General features: G+C 39.4%; 1 protein-coding gene across 3 annotated transcripts in view; it reads left to right on the top strand.

Annotated features, from left to right (window-relative positions):
* COG5 (component of oligomeric golgi complex 5) overlaps positions 1-21,829 on the top strand; it is a 308,198-nt gene that overhangs the window by 98,742 nt on the left and 187,627 nt on the right. The gene's annotated exons all lie outside the window — the stretch shown is intronic.

The following is a 21,829-nucleotide window of genomic DNA, read 5'->3' as shown; positions in this document are numbered from 1 at the left end:
TTTTTGGGGACGAGGAAAAGCTCTGCAGATCTAATGGCTCCATTTCTCTCTCTTGCGTGCGTACACACAAATAGTAATTTAAGTCTATGAGCTGTTAAAAGTGAATTTGCACTTTTTTGGGGGAGGGTGGAGGAGGGGGAAGAGAATTTACTCTCCTGCTTCCTTAGTTCCTGCAGATCTTCCCAGCCAGAGCCCAGTAATTTATGCTCAGCACTAGGGACAAGATTTTTGTCTTACAAATTTGTACCTATATTATTGCTTTTTAGCCACTGCAAAAAAATATTGGGGTGGGGTGGGGGAAGAGAATGAGATGTGCTACCTTGTTTTTTCAGCATTAACCACCTAAACTGGAAATGAACATTTGAAGCATTAATAATGTGACTCTTGTCAATGACTGCCCTTGACAAGTGTCTGGTGGTTATTATGATTTAGAATCTTGATCAACTTTATATCCACCTTGGGATTTGAAAGGAGAAGCACTTGCAGCACTTACTTCAAATGTGAATAAGCAGATTCTGAACACTACTGTTACATCAGCTGTTGTTCATCATAGATTTCTTAAAAATCAATCCCAACATTAATGTTGTATTCAGTTATGACCAGAAGAAACCAAGAGAACTTCAGCCACAGGTTGGTCTCAGAGGGTAAAAGACTTTCATGCCTTTACTTTAGAAGATAAAGTTTCACATATTTGTTTTTAAAATTTTCAAAATGTTTTAAATATCTCTAACAGAAACAATCGATAATGCCAGTTAGTTTAATATATCAAAAAGTAGCTGAAGTACTGTAAATCTGACTGACTAAAGTGTATGCACCATCTGTTAACTGAAAAGTTGGTGAAATCGAGTAATTCTGCAGCTAATTACAGGCAGCTATTGGTGATGTGCCACACAAGATGTGGGAGGAGATGAAGTGTGCTTTTTATTGAAGACATACATTTAAAAAAAATCTTGAGGAGGCTAACAACTTGATTTACAGAACATAAATTTCTGCTTTAAATGTTTTGATGAAGGCATGAGAGTGAGTATGGGTTAAAAGGAAGTGTACAAAGTGGAGAGAGATAGCCATGAGGAGAAGAGAATGGTAGAAGTAGGATGTAAGTCATAACTAGATGTATAGAGCAGAAAATGGTGACTGTTTTGATACAAGGACAACATAATGGTATGATTCATTCTTTTTATTTAATTCTTTAATTTTTATATCAGAAAGTTATACCCCATGAACTCTTTAGCTGATATTATCTAATCTAGACTTATACTATACCAATTACCAGGGTATTTTAGCAATTGGTAAGCAGAAACCTCTGAAACTAAGAAATCTACAATAGAGACCTGATTATGAATTTACGTAACATGGTTTTACACCAATGTAACATTGACTTAATTGAAAGTTACTCCTGATTTACACTCGGGTAAATTAGAGGTGAAGCAGGCTCTCTATATCTTCCAAAATATCCGTTTGTGTGTATATCCTTACATGAAAGAGAGATTTACAGGAATCCTGTAAAGATTTTTTTCTAAAAGAAATCGTTGAAATACAACTAGAAGTGAGCAGCCACTACTTTAAGGTTATTGCAGAACTGGGACCCAAGAATCTTCAAACACTTACCATCATGCTTAATTTTATTGATGAGTATTAGACATACTCTACCCTCAAAGTTATGCTGGCACAGCTATGTCAACTAGGAGTGTGAAAAAAATCCCCCCCTTTAGCCAATACAGCTGTCCTGGCGAAACCCCCACTATAAATATAACTATGCTGACAAAAGAGTGCTTCGGTCAGCATAGCTATCATTGTTCAGGGAAGTGGTATTACTGTGCCAGCAGAACTCCTCCTCCACAGCATATGCTGTGTCTACCCTTTAAGGAATGGGCTTTGTAGTATAGACGTTTCCCAAACCTTTGCAGGAACAGGGCCTTAGTCACTGACATTGTAAATTAAAGTATTTTAGATGAGCATCTCTCCTAGTTTGCCATGGGCCATGTACATTCATTGCACACACAAATTTATCTGAATATGTCCCTGGTTCAGCGAGGCACATAAGCATGTGTGTGTTCATTATTAGAGAACCACATACTTCTGTGGAATTGACAAATACACACCCCTGTTCCATTGCACTCCAATTTATATAGGGCCAAATCCTGGTCCCATTGAAGTTAGTGGAAATTTTTGTCGTTGACTCAGATTGTTTTCATGTTCAAAGTGCTATACAAATATAGTCTTATCCTTTCAATGAAGTAGTTCAGTAAGCATTATCCCTATTTTATGGATGAGAAACTAAGGAAGAGTGTTTAACTGGCTTGCACAAGTCAGCTGATAGTTGGTTTGACTATGACTGGAAAACTTGATTCCCTATCTTGTTCCTAAACCCCTAGACAACACATTTCTGTAGCAATGCAGCAGTTCATTAGGCACCGAACAATTAAGTACCTGTTTGTTTTATTTTTGCTTAGATGACATTTAGAACCAAGAATAATTGCATTGATCTCCTTGCTGTCTCAAAGAGTGGACAGATTAAGGGAATTTATTAACGTTTCTGGAAGATCTTGGTATAGATCATAAGTTTTCCTTCATTTTCTTATAATTGTTTACATTAGTTTCAGCACAGTATAGAATTTATGGAAATTTATATTAATATTTGCCCGATATACAATGTTTGCTCAAAAATACCATTTGACTGAAATGATAGATTTAAAATGTTTAAAGCCATGCAAATAATGGTACTGTCAGGCCAATGTCAGGGCCTGTAAGGGGCGGTCTGACCTGGTTAGAGCTGTGGTGGGAGCTGGGTCACAGTTGGAGTTCACAAGGATCAATCCAGAATCAGAGTGAGGAACTACACCAAAGGTCAGTGTCAGTAGCCATGCCAAGGATACTGCTGGAACTGGAGTCAGAGGTCAGTCCAAGGGTCAAGCAGGAATCAGTCACTGGAATTAGGACAAGGAACAAGGATTGGAAACAGGAGCAAGACCAGGCCAAAGAGGCAGGAACTTGGTCTTAGGGTCTCTGGTCAGCAGCAGGTCTGGCAACTAGTTGCTCAGACAAGGGGTGGGACAGGAACAGGAAGCTTTATGCCAGGTCATGTCCAATGAGCTGTCTGCTGCTAGTCACCTGACCCAGTTGAGTCAATAGATGTAGCCTCTGGCAGTGGGGTGTTAGCATAGGTGCTGGAACAAGGGATGCTGGGGGTGCTACTGCACCCCCGGCTTGAAGTGGTTTCCATCACATACAGGGTTTACAGTTTAGTTCAATGGCTTTAAGCACCCCCACTATACAAATTGTTCCAGCACCCCTGAGTGTTAGCTGCAGTTCCCTCATCTGACCTTGCGGCGCGGTGGCACAGAGGGTAAGGCTCTTGCTTGGCAACCCCATGCCTAGGTTCAAGACTGGTGACACCTGACAGGCCACCATGTAAGTATATATTACACCGTGCAATATTTCCTTATTTTTAGTAGTCAATCATACTAGGAGCTTTGGTAAATCAAAAACACTGTGGCAAATACCTTTGATTAGATGAGCCCTCATCTCTTTCCTGAAACAAGAAGTCATTCTTCAGCCAATGGTGCAGTCCAGTTAGGTGGAAATCATAATTGCTATGATATGAGTTTGATATGATGGCAATATGTCATTAATACAGTTATTTCCTGCAGAAGTGAGTGCTTCCTCCTCCCCATTTTGTGCTATTTTCATACTGATATGAAGCATAGTTTCATGGAGGGGTTGTGTATTGTACATCTGCTAGAATTTAAGAAATATTCTGTAAGGAACTGTTGTTGCATTCTGAGTGATGTGTATTTGCAATTTGAAGATTTATATAAAAAGCTTGGCAGTTCCTTTTGTTTCCCAGTCTTGGATGTTCTCCTGAAGTTTGAGTGGGAATGCAGTCGGCATAGGTTAGTAAGTAACACACTACTGAATTGGTTAGGGGAGGGAACTGTTGAAGTGGAAAATTATTCATAGATTCTAGGACTGGAAGGGACCTTGAGAGGTCATCGAGTCCAGTCCCCTGCCCTCATGGCAGGACCAAATACTGTCTAGACCATCCCTGATAGACATTTATCTAACCTACTCTTAAATATCTCCAGAGATGGAGATTCCACAACCTCTCTAGGCAATTTATTCCAGTGTTTAACCACCCTGACAGTTAGGAAGTTTTTCCTAATGTCCAGCCTAAACCTCCCTTGCTGCAGTTTAAGCCCATTGCTTCTTGCTCTATCCTTAGAGGCTAAGGTGAACAAGTTTTCTCCCTCCTCCTTATGATACCCTTTTAGATACCTGAAAACTGCTATCATGTCCCCTCTCAGTCTTCTCTTTTCCAAACTAAACAAACCCAATTCTTTCAGCCTTCTTTCATAGGTCATGTTCTCAAGACCTTTAATCATTCTTGTTGCTCCACATCTTTCTTGGAATGCGATGCCCAGAACTGGACGCAATACTCCAGTTGAGGCCTAACCAGTGCAGAGTAGAGCGGAAGAATGACTTCTCATGTCTTGCTCACAACACACCTGTTAATGCAACCCAGAATCACGTTTGCTTTTTTTGCAACAGCATCACACTGTTGATTCATATTTAGCTTGTGGTCCACTATAACCCCTAGATCCCTTTCTGCCATACTCCTTCCTAGACAGTCTCTTCCCATTCTGTATGTGTGAAACTGATTTTTCCTTCCTAAGTGGACCTTATTGATATCGTACTATATGATTCCTGCTAATTAACAAGTCTGGCCTATACATACTGATGGGATTTTGTATCATTTTGCATTTCCCACTCTTTCTTTTCTCTGTCCCCAATTTCTCTTCTTTATTTTTATTTATTCTTCTGCCATTCCCATCTCTTCCTCCTCCTCTCATATATTCCCTTACCATTTTCCCCAGTGCCTGTTATCTCTCTTTTTTCTCTTTTGCTCATTCTTTCTTTCATCTCCCCTCTTTTCTATCTCCTTATTTCTCACACATATGCTGTACGTGACTTTGCATCCATGCTTCTGTTAAGTCTGTTTACGTGTGTGTGTTTTAGGGTAGTTGGGACAACTAGGTTTACCTGGGGATCAGTGAAGTATATGACTTTTATATATCTGCAAAGAATTCCTGCAGGGATATTTGGAAGGCTCTAATTTTGGGTTCATGGATTTAGCTTCCAGGAGAGCACTAGCATCTCTAAAATAACTCCGGTATGAGTTTGAAAATCTGGCTATCTCCTGAGATTATTGCTGTCCCTTATTCTGTAAGTGAAGTCACGGTGGATTGATTGTGGAGGGAGTGTTTTTTAATCTTGAATCTTTAATGAATAATAATAATAATCTTTAATTAGAAGAATAAAATGTGGTGGAATGCTGGCACAAGAATGAACTGATATATTTGATTGTATTTGAAATAATATATAACATATAAATATATAACATGATCATGTATAAGCTACAAAGTGGGTAAAATGTTTCAGATGATACAGAAATATATTCATGCAAATGACAATATCTCATTTTGCCTTATGCAATACATCTAACATTTAAATCTATAGCATATCTGATTTTTTGTCTTTTATGTGTTGTAAACTTTTTCTTTAATTCTTGTGAGTTTACATGATGTAGACCGAAAATGTACTTAATTTTAAAAAAGATTTAATTCAGTCACTAGATGACATCAGCGTTGGAGATCTTCCCTCAGTAATTTGCCATCATGGAGAACTCAGAAAAATGTTGTCTTAGCTAGACCAAAATGGTTTTGGAGCTGTTGAGCATGCCTGGATAAAACAATTCTTAAAGACTTTCTTTCTCGCAAGACGCTGGAGTGAGTTTTAGTTTTCTAGGTCTTAAACCTGGTGTATTCTTTCAAAGGCAGTGGGGTAGCAAAAGAGAAGTGAACACTTTGTTACATGTAACATTAAATTTCTACTATTGTGATATTCTGTCTCAAAGGTTCCCAAACTCTGCTCTGCAAATGTCAGATCACACACTGTTGACTCCTCTTTGCTCACAGCGTTTTTCTACAGACATCCATTTTCAAAAAGGACAAAATGCTTAACACACGAAAGTCAAAAATACATCAATACTTTATTTTTCCATCTCAGAAATTGATGTAGATGCCCCAGTGACGTTGCAAGACTATGAATGAGTGAGTAGGTGACACATGCAATCCTGAATGAGAGGGGAGGTGGATACCCCCTGTAACAGGGCGGTACTCACCCCTGCGGCGCCTCCTACTGGTTACTCCGGGAATTAGCTCTTCTTCCAGTCCGGAGCGCCCTCTGCAGGCTGGTGATCCACCTGTTTTGCTCTCGGCCCTGTGTCCCTCCCTGGACCGGGTGCCCTTTTAACTATAACGGGGTCTCCTCCTCCCAGGGGAACCCCCACCCTACTATCCCCACTTTGCCTCAGTAGTGGCCACTGACAGTCATGGTCTAGCCTCACACCCTGGAGCAGACTGCAGCATCGGCCCACTCATCACAGGCAAAAGGGGTTTGGACCTGCTGCTTTACTTACTCCTGGGTTGTCCCTTGCAACCCCCAGTACCTCTTGCCCTTTTCTAGGCCGCAGCCTGGGGCTTTCCAGGCTGGAGCTTCCCTAGCTCCTCAGCCCTTCCCCAGCCCTGCTTCACCATAGGTACCTTCTCAGCCTCTAAGCAGCCAGGCCCATCTCTCTCTGGAAGCAGAGAGAGACTGACTGCTCCTGGCTTCCCTGCCTTCTTATAAGCCCTGTTCAGTTTGGGGCGTGGCCTCCAGCTGCAGCCACTTCCCCAATCAGCTCAGCCAAAAAGCCCCTTCCCAGGGCTGTTTTAAAGCCCAAAAGGGCAGGAGCGGGTAGCCACCCCGCTACACCCCCATATAGTATCTTTATGAAAAAGTGCTGACCATCTCAGCTAATGCTGGACTATAGGATTAGGAGAGCAACTAAACTCCCTTTGTTGGGAGCATCAGGAGAAGGCCTCTTCCTGCTCTGCCACCACAAATATCTAAACTCCCTCCCTTAGATGCTAATGGTTACATTGGCTGTGTCAAATTGAACTATATTTATAGGGTTATGTGCTGTGTATCAGATAATCACAGGGATCTGAGGTTTGTTTGGGTTACACATGCCTTTTCAGCTTTGAAATTGTGTGGATTGTGTTTCATAGGCATGAACTTGTCCATTAGGGTATTCAGGTGCTTCAGTTAAATTAATGGTATGGTGTGTTTCAAAAGGGTTGAAATTACGGGTGACTTTTCTTGATAACTGGGGTCAGTTTAATATTGGTGAGCTAGAGTAACGGGTTGGTGTCTGGGTCTCCAACTCCCCGGAGGCTGAGGGATAAATTAGGCATCCGACCACTGTTCGTGCCAAAGGAGGTTGGATTTGCAAGGAAACTGGCAGGGTTGCAGGCCTTGATTAGGCCATGACATTGCATGAGCCCATCAAGACTGTAGGTAGAAGCTGGTTTGCAAGGCCCAGAACAGTAAGGGTGATCTGAACTTTGAGCATCAAAGGCAGGGTAAGCACATTGGGGGCAGCTGTTTCCTCTGTTGTTGTTTATATTACCATTGTGTCTAGGAGACCTTGGCATGGACCAGGACCCCATTATGCTAAGTGCTGTACAAATACAGAACAAAAAGATGATCTTTGCCCCAAAAGGTTTACAGTCTAAGACAAGACACAACAAATGGATACAGGCAGACTGAAACAATGCAGTGGTATAACTGCACCAGTCTCTCTTTCACTACCTCTTTTGTTTCTGGGGTGAGAGATGGGGTTGTCTATAGGTGTTACTTTGATTTGCCTTTTAAGTTTTAGTAAAGTTGCTGCCACTTGGCCACATCTAATCTCTCTGCCCTTGTCATTTGCAAGATGTGGCTCAAACTATGAAAAGGTTTAAGAATTCCTACAGTTGCCTTTTCACATTTTTCTCATTCAGTTACAGCTGTTAACCATAATAAAGTTATTGCAATGTGAATGTATTGTTGTTATTTTGGCCCCTGTGGATAGCCAAAATTCAGGGCCTTACAGGGTTGTTTCCATTAGAGTAAGAAATCAGGGGTATGTGTCAGTTATATTCTTGGTGAAAAGTTATTTATTTAGGAAAAAATGTACACAAAGTTCTGTTTCTGTCTGTTTCCTTGCTCAGAATCCCCAAATCTGTCACTCCAGCAACATCTGTCCTATCTCTCTGCTGTCTCTCAGGGTCATGCTCGCAAGTCCTTCTCCAGGCTTTCTCTGTCCAAAACACACGCAGCCTGCAAACCAGTATCCTAACCAGTGTGTTGCAACCTGGGACCCTCAGTCCACATGGCTTAGCTCTGACCTGCCACGCAGCCTATTGCTTTGTGTGGTAGACTCATAGCTCCCAGCTATTCTTCCTACATAACATACCTTGCTTCCTCCCTCCATTGAGTCTGAAAGTGCTTTGTGCATCCACTGGCTTTGATGAAATCAGTGATTGTCTTTGTATACAAGACTCACTTCCAGCAGCCATTAGATCCTTTCACCATAATAATATTAATAGTGTATGGCACATCAAAAAGTTCACATATTGTGCCTAGACTTGGTGGTAAAACAGAATTTTACAAAGCAGATTAACTGTTTGTTTTTGCTTGGAAAAGTGCAGGATCACCAGACTGCATAGCATACAGTGAGGGCATTGTACCCACACATATCAGTTCCTCAAATATATTAAATAGTAAGCTGTCAATGACTGAGCAACTGGAATATGTGCTAGGGATCTCTTTGCGGGGCTGGAATTCTTTTTCCCAGAATAATTCCGTATCTCGTACTCCAGCCTTAAGGAGTAACAAATTAATGTGTTTCACACATTAAATAATTTTAATGCCAGATTTTTACAATAAAATAAATTTGTGCTAGTATGCAAACATCCCTGCCCCCCTTTTAGCACACAAACATTCTGTATGACCATGTGTATGTGTTTTGCTAGTGCATTCATAAAGCTATATATATGTATATCCTGTTGTTTTTCAGAAGCATCTTTTAAGATGCTGGGATAAGTCAGTGCCAACAGGGTTACCTCATAGAAGCGATTTAAGTTTTTTGCTTTCAGAATGTATACAATTGTACCAAATGGTTTGGTTTTGTGTTTTAAGTCACTGGTGAGGATAATGTTAAAGGGTTCTATTTCCCATCCTGTGTGTTATGCAGTATTCTGATAGGGAAGGCTGAGGAAAAAAGAGATGTTTCCTAGCCGATCTGCCTCTGTTGGGGATAAAAACCCCAAAGCTCACTTAGCAAAAGAATATGAAGCTGGTTGGTACAGTGAATGAAAGTAATAAATGTTCAATGAGGTCACACATCTACGTGTATTAGAAAAAATTGGAAGGGGGCGGAGCTAAAGAAGTTAAAATCCCACTGTTTTAGCCTAAGTGAATGTGGGAGTTCTGAGGCATAACTTGCAATTAGACCTAAGTAATGTTTGTCTTGATGCTTTTAAGCTATTTTCTGAATCATGGCATTTTCACAGGAATGCCTCCAAAATATGGTGCTCGTTGTCAAGTCAGTGATGATGATAAAAATAGAAGTAAATTCATTTCCATCAGTTCCAGATCCTGCCTGGCATCTGATTTCCAGACTGAGAGAACAAAAAGAATTAACTCTTCCATCAAGATGCATAAAACTCTATTTTCATATGCTCTTAAAAATAGATAATCAATTTTCCTCACTCATCCCCCAATATTGTTCTTGTTCTTTTAATGCATGCATAAACTCAGAAACGCACCCTCCTGTGAGAAACGCACAACTTTCCACTGTGGGAGGGATTGGTCATAGATGATGATAACAGTACTAGGTAGGAAGTATTTATAACATAAAATAAATTCTCTGTTCAGTCCAATGATAGTCATTTTTTGGAAACAGAAAAAAACAAACCCAAGTGTATGGTAGGCATGACAACCCTTACCCCACACATATGAGTTTTCTAAAGCCATTTGTTTTACCATGCTGGAGAAAACCATTTCCTCCTTATCTAGATGCTCTTTAATATCAATGAGGACAAGTTTAGGTCTTTCCCCTACACTGGGTGAAGCAGCCAGGTAAGATAAAAAAATGTGTATGGTGGGGACCTGTTTAACAGTGTGGAATAAAGTGTATGTGGTTAATTACTGGTACAAATTACAGTTTATTTGAGGTTGAATTGTATATTTTCCAACTGTTTGGTTTTGTCACAAATGCCCCAGATCTTCTTTAAATCCTGCTACAGGTGGCAGAGACATAAGCAACTGACATACTTTTTCTCTCTCACTCACCACTAGAAATATCTGTGAGAAACTGTCCTGAGGCTGCCTCAGCTGTCATACCCTCTACTGAGGCTCTGTGACTAGAGCACATAGCACTAGGGGGAGCAGCCAACCCCATGCAGTGTGTAGCCCCAGTAATCCAGCCCTACTGCCATACTAAATGTTGCTAAAATACTAAAAACTCAATTGTACTATGCATGCATGAAGTGCAATTTTCAAAGGATAATTTGGTCAAACAAAAAACAGTTTTCACTGGAGCACTTACACCTTTTTAGTTGCAGGAGGGTATTTTGATACCATATTTCAAGTATTTGTGCGCAGATGTTTTAGCAGCAGAACTGTTTTAAGCGGAGAGGAGCTGCAAGGATTTTATGGGGAAAGTCCTTCTTTAATTTTTTTTTTTCATACTTAAAAATGACTGCTCTGTCTTTGCTCACAGCTCCAAATGAAAACTCACCTTTTGGAAAGAGACTAAGCCTGGAAAATGTTAACCTGAATAATGAAAGTTTCAACAATTTTAACTGACTGACTACAGGATAACTAGACTCTAGCTTTAATACAGTACTTTAAATCATATTGCTGCTTTTTAATGTGTGGTTCTCTCTGTTGTTCCAAAAGCTTTAATGTGTTGTCCTTTGTTCACTTTCTACTCTGTATCCTGGTTCCCCATAATTTACAGATATGTAGTACTGCTGATGAACAAATATGCCATTAGTGAAGTCTCTACAGTACACTGGTGAAATGCTGTTTCTCATAGGCATTGTGTTCTAAGGCTGAAATATCTAAAAAATATATTCTTCTGTTTAACTGCTCGAAAGAATATAATTCTTTCCTAATACATCAGTCTGTAAAAATGCACTGATGTTATTGCAATTCTTGATTAAACTACTGGCTACTATACAAGTCCATTATTCACAGGAGTTACTATCATTGTCCAGTGTGGTTCCCGGGATTTAAATTTATTGAAATTGTTATGTAGTAAACTAAATTATGCCAACATACTATGGTATCTGTCTTATTTGGAATAACTTACATAGCACCATAAATTTACATGGTACTTTCCAGAGATTGACATATTGTTTGCCCTGAAGAGCTTCAACTATATGACTGAACCGTAAATCAAGTACTGTTTGTAATCCTAACCATACACTAACTTCCTCTTTCAGCAGCCAGTCCTGTACTTAGCATTATTATTAGGAACATAAAGAGTTGCCCTACTGGAACAGACCCAAGGTCCATCTGATCCAATAGCTCATCTCCAACAGTGGCCAGCACCAGTTGCTTCAGTGGAAGGTGCGAGAAACCTCACCGTAGGCAGATGTAGGGTAGGGTAGATGTAGGGTAATCTGCTCCCCACATTTGATCTCCTCCTAATCCTTGTAGTTAAAGATTGGTTTGAGGCCTGAGGTTTATTACCCCTTCCCAAATCTGTAAGCATTAACTAATATAACTCTGAATAGTCTTTTTCATATAAATGTTCAGTTCTTCTTGGAATTTTGCTAAACTCTTGCCTCAGTGGCTTCCTGTGACATTGAGGTCTGCAGCTTCATTATGCATTTTGTGGAAGAGTATTTCCTTTCATCAGTTTTGAATTTGCAACCATTTAATTTCACTGAGTACCTCCTTGTTTTTGTGTTATGTGACAGGGAGAACAGAAGCTCCTGATCTGCCCTTTCTATACTATTGATTTATTTTACATATTTTTATCATGTTCTGTCTTACTTGTCTCCTTTCTAAGGTAAACAATCCCAGTCTTTTCAATCTCTTCATATGAGAGTTTTTCCTCATATATTTGTTGTCCTTTTCTGGATGCCCTCTAATGCTGTAATTCTTTTTGAGATGGGATGACCAGTATTGTACACAGTATTCTAGATGATGCCACAATATTGATTTATATAATGGCATTTTAATATGCTCCATATTATTTTCCATCCATTTCCATATGCATTCTAACATTGTTAGCTTTTTTTTGACTACATCTGCACATTGAGCAGAACTCTTCATTCAACTGTCAACAATAATACTGAGATTCCTTTCCTGAGTTAATACAGTTAACTAAGAACCTCATAAGGTATATGAATAGTTCAATTTTTTCTCTCCAAAATGCATTACTTTGCATTTATCAACATTTAATATTTACTATTGTGCTGCCCAGTTGCATAGCTTGTTTGGGTCTCTCTGAAGTTCCTCATAGTCCTCGCCGGTCATGGCTAACCTAAATAACTTTGTACCACCTGCAGATTTTGCTACCTTGCTACTCACCCCCTCTTTCCAGATTGTCAATAAATGTATTAAACACTAGGCCTTGTATAGAGTCTTGAGGCACCCTGCTGTTAACCTTTTGCTATGATCAAAATTGACCATACAATCCTGTCCTTTGTTTTCTATCTCCTATCCCGTTTTTGATCCATTATAATACACTCACGACTACTTAGCTTTTTTTAGTAGCTTCTTGCCAGGGTCCTAGTCAAAGGCCTTGTAGAGCTCTAAATAAATTAAAAAAAAACCTAATCAATTTTTCCTTAGTGGAAATTTTGCTGGTTAGTCTTAAAACATCAGAAATAGCAGGATATAATATTCTGTTTTTAGTTATTTCAAACAACTTGCCAGCTCCAGTTGTAAGGATTACTGATCTCTAAATTCTCTGGGTCACATAGGTACAACGTTTGCTATCCTCCAATCCTCCGGTTCAGTAGCTGTTTTAATAAGCACTCACACATTTTTGTTAGCTTCTCAGCCACTTCATTCTTAAGCCCTGTCAGAACTCTTGGGGGATATCGTCTGGGCCTATGAGGTGACTTGCTGCTTTTAAAATGATCATTTTTGCTCCAACACTTCCTCTTCTGATATCTCAATCTCTCATAGAACTTCATCTTTATTACCAGAAAAGAGAAGGTCCAGTACATGCCGATGGGGAGGGTGTGTGTGTGTGTGTGTGTGTGTGTGTGTGTCTGTCTTTACTTTTAACCCTTGCTGATCCAGCAGACCCATCAATTATTTCACAGACTACTCACCAGTGGCATACCTAAAGGATCTGTTGTTTTTACATTTTTAGTTATTTGCTCTTCAAAATCAATTTAGCCCTTCTAATTTCCCTCTTCCATATTGTGTGTTGTAATTTTATGCTCCTGCTTATTGGCTTTACTGGTGCTGCATATCCAAATTTTGAAGGATTTTTGTTTGACCTGAATAAGCTCTCAAGCCTTGTCATCTAATCATATTGGTTTACTTCTTGCTTTCCTGGTTCTGCTTTTGTTATTGCACCATTGCTATTAGTACATTTCTGTTTGCTACCTTCTAGTGACTGGTCAAGATCGATACAGTTGTAATATAAAGTACATCATCACTTATGTGCTTTGTATGAAGCACATACGGATTCTGTCTTTATACTCATAGGTTTTCTATTTATCATTATTTACAACTCTCTGTGAGTGTTTTGTTTTAATCTTGCATTTTCCCCACCATATCTTCATCATATGAAGTTGTCGGAGTAGCATTAGAGGTCAGAAACTGAAATCACAAACATAGAAAGATTCCAAGTTTTGGAGTCACCTAAATAGTTACAAAAACAGCTATTTGGCTCAGGATATTGTTTTACTACATAACATGCTGTACTGATGTCAGGTTTATCTCACTCAGCTAAACTCTTGTTATATAACTATCTGGGAAATGTTGGTTTAAAGAAAGCACATAATTAAGCAGCATCCTTCTGGTAGATTAGAAAGCTGTTCAGATTTAGTAAACCAAGAAAATTTGGAATTCTAATGACCAAAATCTCTCTTCCTTTAAGAGACCTAAAGTCTCAACCCTTTCTGAGGTTGATATAGATTATAAATGTCACTAATCCCTAGTGCTCAGTGTATTTTTCTTTAGCATATAATATTTTTGTTCATGAAGGGATTCATCAGGCAGTCTGTATTTTAAGTCCCCAAAATGTTTCCAGCAGTGCACTCCAAGCTTAATAAGGTGTGATACTTACTGGGTGAGCAATGTCAACATATTATGGGACACGTAAGGTTTTTATTTGTGTTTTATAAACCATTATGTATATTGTTCATCAAACTTATAATTTTAAGACAGAATTTCAACTTTCCATAAATGATTACAAATACCTCTTTGACAAAAATATGTTCGTATATACTCAGTGTTAAAACATTACAGTAAGCCCAATAGTAGCATCAATAACAAAGAGTTCACTCATCCAATCTGTGCTTTTGTTTATTTTTTATTGGTATTACAATAGTCGGTAGAGGCCCAAAATGAGTTTGGGGCTGCATTTATATACATGAGTTTACAGTCTAAACGGACAAGACAGTTAAAGGATGAGAGAAAGGAAGTATTATTAACCTAATTTTACAGATAGAGAACTGAGGTATAGAGAGAGTAAATGACTTGAGCTAGGTCACAGAGGAAGTCTATGACAGAGCTGGGAACTGAACCCCATCACTTGAGTCCAGTACTTTCACTGGAAGACCAGCCTTTCTTTCTGTATATTGTTTGGGCAATAAACTGAACCACTAATAGTTCTCATCTTCTCAAACTTCTGTGACTGTGAGTCTATGGATATTGATTGTAAATGGGGAGCAGACATGACTGACAGTGGGATACAGTGCCTGAAGCACGAGTTCAAGGTTTGTTAATCTCTGGTTTAAGTAACTGGAGGTAGCTTTTCAGATTCTTCAGGACAATTTTTTTCCCCCTATCAGCTAAAATTGCCAGGCTGGGATATATATATACCACTGTTACCTTTTAGAAAAAAATTGTTCTAAATGTGCGGTGTTTGTGGTTACTATCTGGCTTTGTCTATGCTAAGAAAGTTAAGTGTTTTTCTTCACCAGTTCACCTCCGCTCGTGCTAACACTGGGAGAGGCTTTATTGTAGAGAAGGGATAGGCATGTCCATAGCTATGTTGTCTGTTTAGATGGCAAAGGGGTAAAAAGGCACATTTCCTGCCTACGTTACAGTTTCCATTGTTTTTAGCACTGGCAGAAAAACACATATAGATGTTTCTAGTGTGGGGACACTGTCCCTTGAGATTTTTTTTCTTTTTAAACTCTCAAGGTCATGTGACCTTCTCAACCAGTAAGAGTCCCAGCACTAATCTAAAAACAGTTCCAGCAGCTAATCTAGCCCCGAATCCTGCACACATTTTGACCTTTCTGCTTTGGAGTTCCATTGAAATGCATTGTCCCCATGCTTTCTGTTTTTGATGTTGCACATAACTTTATATTGACAAAGATACATAGTTTCATTGTAGAAGTTTTGAGGGAGGAAGCTGGAGATGTTGGCATTTGGGCAGGGGTTGGCTTTCACTTCTGGCACCTGGGGAGACATGGGAGCATTTTGAAATTGTGGGGTAAGCATGCTATCTGGATTTTTTCTAAATGAGCACCTCTGAAATAGGTACCCAAGCTGACATTCTACATTACCATCTATAGGTTTCAGAATTCACATTTGACTGAGATGACTGGGACAGGGTACACTTCTTAGAGCTGCTGTTTCGGCTGCTGTGGACTCAGGAAGACAGTGCATCTGTTTATGCTCAGTTTGAATTTTCAAAGTTTGAGGGCTAGAAACACAAGGTCGAGGTCTGCATGGGGCAGTGACCTTTAGTATGCAGACTGGACAGAGCACACCTTGGCCACATGAAGAGTGGAGGCTGGGCTATGGGCCAGAGTCAGAGTGGGAGGACCAGGAATTGGGATGCACATCCACCCAGCAGCCCAGTGTAACTCTGAGGGAAAGCAATATCTTTATTACTTATCAACTGTCTCTCCAGGGAAGGGTCCGGGAAGTGCAGCCCCGGTGTAGTGTGGTGTCAACAACTGGGTCCAGAGCTTCTGCAGAGGGACACTTTCTCTCACAGGAGGCCCGGACTTCCTGCTTACATCTTGCAATCATATGTTAAAACCAGCAGATCCAGGCAGTTTGGTGGTCAGTCCCATGGTTGGTTCTCTGGGAAGGGCAGTAGACAATAGGGGGAAGCTTTCTCTCCTTTGGCCCCTTCTGCAGACTTTCCTGTGGGAAGCAAGGATCGGAGCCATATTTTAATTTTGTTTAACAAAAGCTTGGCTTCTGGAGCACTGTTCTGTGGTACAATGAAAGGAACCCACAGCAAATTCTGTGATGGTGGGGCATAAGGGGCCCTAGCTATACCCATGCCTCCTTTATCCCATTTTACCTGAAGTTATGCATTAATTTGGTGTGTCAGCTTCAGAGAACAGATTCTGAACCTCTTTAGTTTCCTCACCCTTAAGAGTATTATTCGCCTTATTGAAATCAGTAGCAAAACGCCCACTGACTTCAATGGATGCAGGAGCAAGGCTACCCTATGGTTTGCCAGCATATTCACAGAAAAAACTGGTAGGCAGTAATCTGGGGGAAAGTGACATGCTGCACCCAGCAAAATCAGTGTTGTAAACCTCTATATTGTACAGTACTTCATTAGTAGCCTTTACGGGAGGAGTTCCTTTCTGCTGTCTTCCGTCCCTCTCTCTGTTCAGTTCCTAAAACACACCCACATACAAAAGTATTTGTCAGCCGGTCCTTGTGAAACTGAAACCTATTAGACATTCAGTGTTGATTGGATAGGTTTTCTCTCTGCCGTATCAAGTTTTATCGTGTGGTACTACATGAGTCTTGTTTTAAGTTTGTTATGCTGGGTTGCATATACAGCTGTATTGTGTCACAGTGCAGGGGAATAATACTCCCCATCTGCATGGTTGTGATGTGACTCCTGATATGTTTTGTGTTCAGTTTTGCGCACGTTATTGTCAGACAAATTCTTAGAGTTAAATGAGTTGATAAAAGTAACACAAAATATAGGGGGACTGGAGCGGCTGGTTTATTAGGGAAGATTAAAAGAGTTTTGCTAAGTGAGGCCATAAATCTAATTATTCTAGGGCATGAACATCAAGGAGGCAAATTAATTAGTTAGCATAGTACAGTGATTGTAACGAAGAGCAGTGGAGTTTAGCTTTTTTTTTTTTTTTTTTTTTAAAAAGAGAGATCAGTTGGAATGGGGCAGAGTGTGGGGGCAATGTCCTGACCATGGTATCTGTTAGACTGTTGCGTATTCTTTCAGGGGAAGTGATGTAAGCACTATTTTGTACAGAAAACATCTATAAATGTACAGTTCAGAACAATCCTGTATTGGTAGACAGCGGGTATAGATCACCCTCCTAGATCTTTTCTGTCTCTAATTTATAGAGATATTCCACAAAATGAAAGGTTTGAGAAGCAGTGCACTAACAAACAAACTCTCCCAACATTTCTGTAAGGTAAGTAAAGATTATCCCCATTTTTCAGAAGAGGAAATTGAGAAACCAAAAGGTTAAAAGATTTGCCCTAGATCAGACAGTGAATCAGTGGGAGAGTGGGAATTAAAATGGATTTTCTGCCCCCAATCCCAATCCACTAAACCATTCCGCTTCTCTAAAAACATTAACTGCTTTTACTGATAAAAAATGCTTTCCAGTTCTGTGAGTAGATGAGAAATATCTAGGGCTAAAAAGCATTTGATTTTAAAAATAAATAATAAATCATTAACTTGCCATTGAGTTCTGACCTTGTTTTAAAGCCAAACTAAGATGCCCATAAAATAAAATGTACTTACGCACTTTAATCTGGATTCAGTATCATATTGTAGTTCTGCTTTGTGCGGTTGATTTTTAATATACATTTAATAACATAACTAAATTAGTTAAGATGCAGTTTATAAGTATTAAAGAAAGTGTTAGACATACAACAGATCATGGGTTCAAGTGACGAAAGTGTATAAAACATATAAAAATTAGGGCTGTCAAGCGATTGAAAAAATTAATCGTGATTAATCTCACTGTTAAACAATAATAGAATAGTTATTTTATTACAAATATTTGTGCTGTAAAAAACAAATAATAATTTTCAATTCCCCTATTGGAAGTACTGTACTGCAATCTCTTTATCATGAAAGTTAAATTTACAAATGCAGAATTATATATAATTCATCATTGTATATATAAAACAATGTAAAACTTTAAGGCCTACAAGTTCACTCAGTGCTACTTCTTGTTCAGCCAGTCACTCAGACAATAAGTTTGTTTACATTTGCAGGAGATAATGCTGCCCACTCCTTGTTTACAATGTCACCTGAAAGTGAGAACAGACGTTCACATGGCAGTGTTGTAGCCGGTGTGACAAGATATTTATGTGCCTGATGCGCTAAAGATTCATATGTCCCTTCATCTTCAGCCACCATTCCAGAGGACATGCGTCCATGCTGATGGCGGGTTCTGCTCGATAAAGATTCAAAGCACTGCAGACCAAAATACATTTCAATGGGTATTCTGTTGTTTAACAGTGCAATTAAAATGGCGATTAATCACGATTAATTTTTAAATTGTGATCAATTTTTTTTGAGTTAATCGCGTGAGTTAACTGTGATTAATCAACAGCCCTAATAAAAATTTATGTAGTAAATCCTGTCTCCATTGAAATGAATGGCAAAACTCTCATTGACATTAACAGGACTAGGTTTTCACTCATGAAGTTTAGTTACTGTCAAAATAAAACCCAACTTTTTAAAACTAAGGTTTGCATAATGTGTATGGGAGTAAGAAGATTTTGTCCTTTTATATGAAATTATTCCATAATATATGCCATGCATAAGAAATAATTTAAGAATTTAAAATAATAACATAAATTAAAATAACAATAACAATTTAAGTAGTGTTGTAGCCCTATCGGTCCCAGGATATTTTACTGGACCAACTTCTGTTGTCTCTGCTTGTCTCTTACCAACAGAAGTTGGTCCTGTGACAGGCCACCCCTTCCCCCCCGGGGTGCATCCTGGAACTGGGGTACCACTGTGCCCTCTGTTTTACCAATCTGGGTTCCCTCTCACACTGTGACATTGTGACAAGCTGCAAAGCCCTCCAAGATTGCCCTCACACAAACATCCACAGGGAGGGTCCACATCCAGCTGTGTTCATGAATCCTCTGCTAGCCACTGCATGAAGCAACAAGAGAGAGGCTCCAGCCAAAATACTCCCCAGCCTCTGACTCCGGAGCTGTATCGTCCTATCTTGGTCAAAAGCCTGGCCAGTATATGAGTTGTTACCCAGTCTGCCACTTCTACAAAGGAAAGTTGACGTGCCTCAACTCTTGGTCTCGAGCTGAGATTTTCCCCCAAGCACTTCACTCAAACCATACTGTTTTAGGTAAAAATATAAAATAGATTTGTTAACTACAGAAAGATAGATTTTAAGTGATAGTAAACAGACCAAAGTAGATTACCTAGCAAATAAACAAAAACACAATCTAATCCTAATATACTAGATAGGATTTGAATTAAGCAGTGTCTCACCCTATTAGATAGTATAAACAGTCCACCAAGGTTTCATACACAGGCAGGTTTCCTTCTTTCCTGCCTGGGACCAGCACTTCGCCCAGTTCAGTCTTTGTTTCTCAGGTATTTCCAGGTGGGGAATGAGGCCCCTTGGTGGTGTCACTTCCCCCTTTTATAGCTTATTCCATATGGTGGGAACCCCTTTGTTCCAAGCCAAGTTCCCAATCCAGTTTGTGGAAGAATACAGGTACCAAAATAGAGTTCAGTATCATGTGAACTGGTCACAAGCCCTTGCATGCTCTGATGAGTCATGGTAGCCATTATCCATAGGCTGACTGACAGATCATCAGGTGAAGATAAGCTTTCTCCATGGCTCATTGTCTTTGTTGATGTGCCATTCAACTTGAATAGGCCAATTATAGTGTGCTGGCAGACTTTATGTAAAGCTTTTATGGGTATTAACCAGGTACATGCACATTTGAAATACAAATACATAGTCAAAAATCATAACTCCAGATACAAAAATGATACATTCATACAAATAGGATAATCATATTCAGCAAACCATAACTTTTCCATTGACATCATGTCATAATTATATCACTATGGTGAATATGGGGTGCAGTGTATCACAGGTCCAATAAAAGATATTACGTCACCCACCATGTCTCTCTAATAACAGTTTTAATAAATTAGAAAGTTTTAAGTGTCAGTTACAATGAAAAACAATTATTTTCAGATTGGTAGGTTATGGTGTATTATACCACAATTATTCCTTGATTATTTATTTTAAAGAAAACCCACCTTAACTATTTTCTTTGCTTTTGCTCAGAACTTTATCATTTGACTTAGTGTGCGCTCATAAGCTACCAAATACTAGGCTGCTTTCTGATCATTAGACAATATGCCAACGTATTCAGTTATTGTAGGATAAAATGACTTTAGTTTCATTGTATTATTTCTTCATTGCTTAGATAGTAGAAATACAAGTGTGATCCCTAGCCCTTATATCGGATTAGCTATCTACACTGTGTGCTTGGTATTTCCAGTGAACATACTTATAATTGCATCATGTTCAGGAAAAGCAGACATGAGAACCAGACTATTGCCACAGAATTCACATTGAAAAAAGTGATCAACTTTCATATCTTTTTATGTTTCTCTAGAGTTCAGCTATATTAAGTTTAGAAATCTTACTGTATAAACATATTCAATTTGTACTCTCCTTACTCTTTCTGCATGTGGATTTGTAAGACTTCTTTTGTAAATAGCCACATCCCTGATCTACCAATTTTTTGTTTATTTGCTGATGTATTGTAAATGCTATGTACTGTGCTGGCATGAGGAAACCTAATTTGAAGACTGATTTGTGAGGAAATGGCAGTATTGTTTATTTAGGACTTGAAAAATGTACTGTTCTAATTGTCTGTGGCAAGTAGGAAGTTTTCTTAGGCGTTTGCCAGAATCACTGCCATCAACATCTTCAGAATATGTATTTCCGTTTTGGGGGTGGGAAATTGAATATTTACAGATGAAACCCAATGGAGTGCTGCCTTTTTAAATCTGCAGGCAGGAGGGGCTCTGCTCCCTAATTCTTATTCACCATCTCCTCGGGACTGGCCAGTAATCTTTGCAGCAACACGCTCTGTGAGCTAGGAGCAGTCTGAGCAACTGTTCTGTCAACTTGGCTGCAGGTGCTTAGCAGCCCCACCAGTGGTAGGCTGTCCCTTCTTGGAGATAGGAGGGAGGGAAGAGAGAGCAGCTCTGGCTGCTGAACTATGCTTTCTTGCAGGGCTTTGGTACCAGGTGAGAATCTGATGGAAGGAAAAGCAAGATAGGTGCTCCACTGACTACTACTTCCTGAGCCCAGGACAGCCCTTAGCATAGCATGGCTTCCTTCTCTGTTCCGACACTGAGTACAGCGTGGGAGACGAGAAGATACTGATAACCTACTCTTTTTCTTCATTCCCCTCAGCTTGAAAAGAAGTCTACAAATAAGTTGAGGGAGGCATATCATAACGTTTTGGAGGAAAGACAGCATGAATTTGGGAGGGAGATGGCAATGAATCAGTTTATGAGTATTGGAAAGTCACACACTATGAGTTTTGTCGGGGTGTACAGAGAAAGGGGAATACTTCAGACACTTTTAAAAATAATCTCTGTCTGGTATCTATGATATGTACTATCCGTATTAGAAATGATCTGTTCGGGCATTATTCTGGGGACATGTGTGTAAATTAGATTTTTTTCCACCTAATTTAGATGTAAAATTGTTAAAGATGCTTTGCCGTA

This window comes from Mauremys mutica, chromosome 1 (genome assembly GCF_020497125.1).
Source record: "Mauremys mutica isolate MM-2020 ecotype Southern chromosome 1, ASM2049712v1, whole genome shotgun sequence".
Classification (NCBI taxonomy): domain Eukaryota; kingdom Metazoa; phylum Chordata; order Testudines; family Geoemydidae; genus Mauremys; species Mauremys mutica.
The sequence above is the reverse complement of the archived record's forward strand: the minus strand, read 5'-3'. Positions and strand labels throughout refer to the sequence as shown.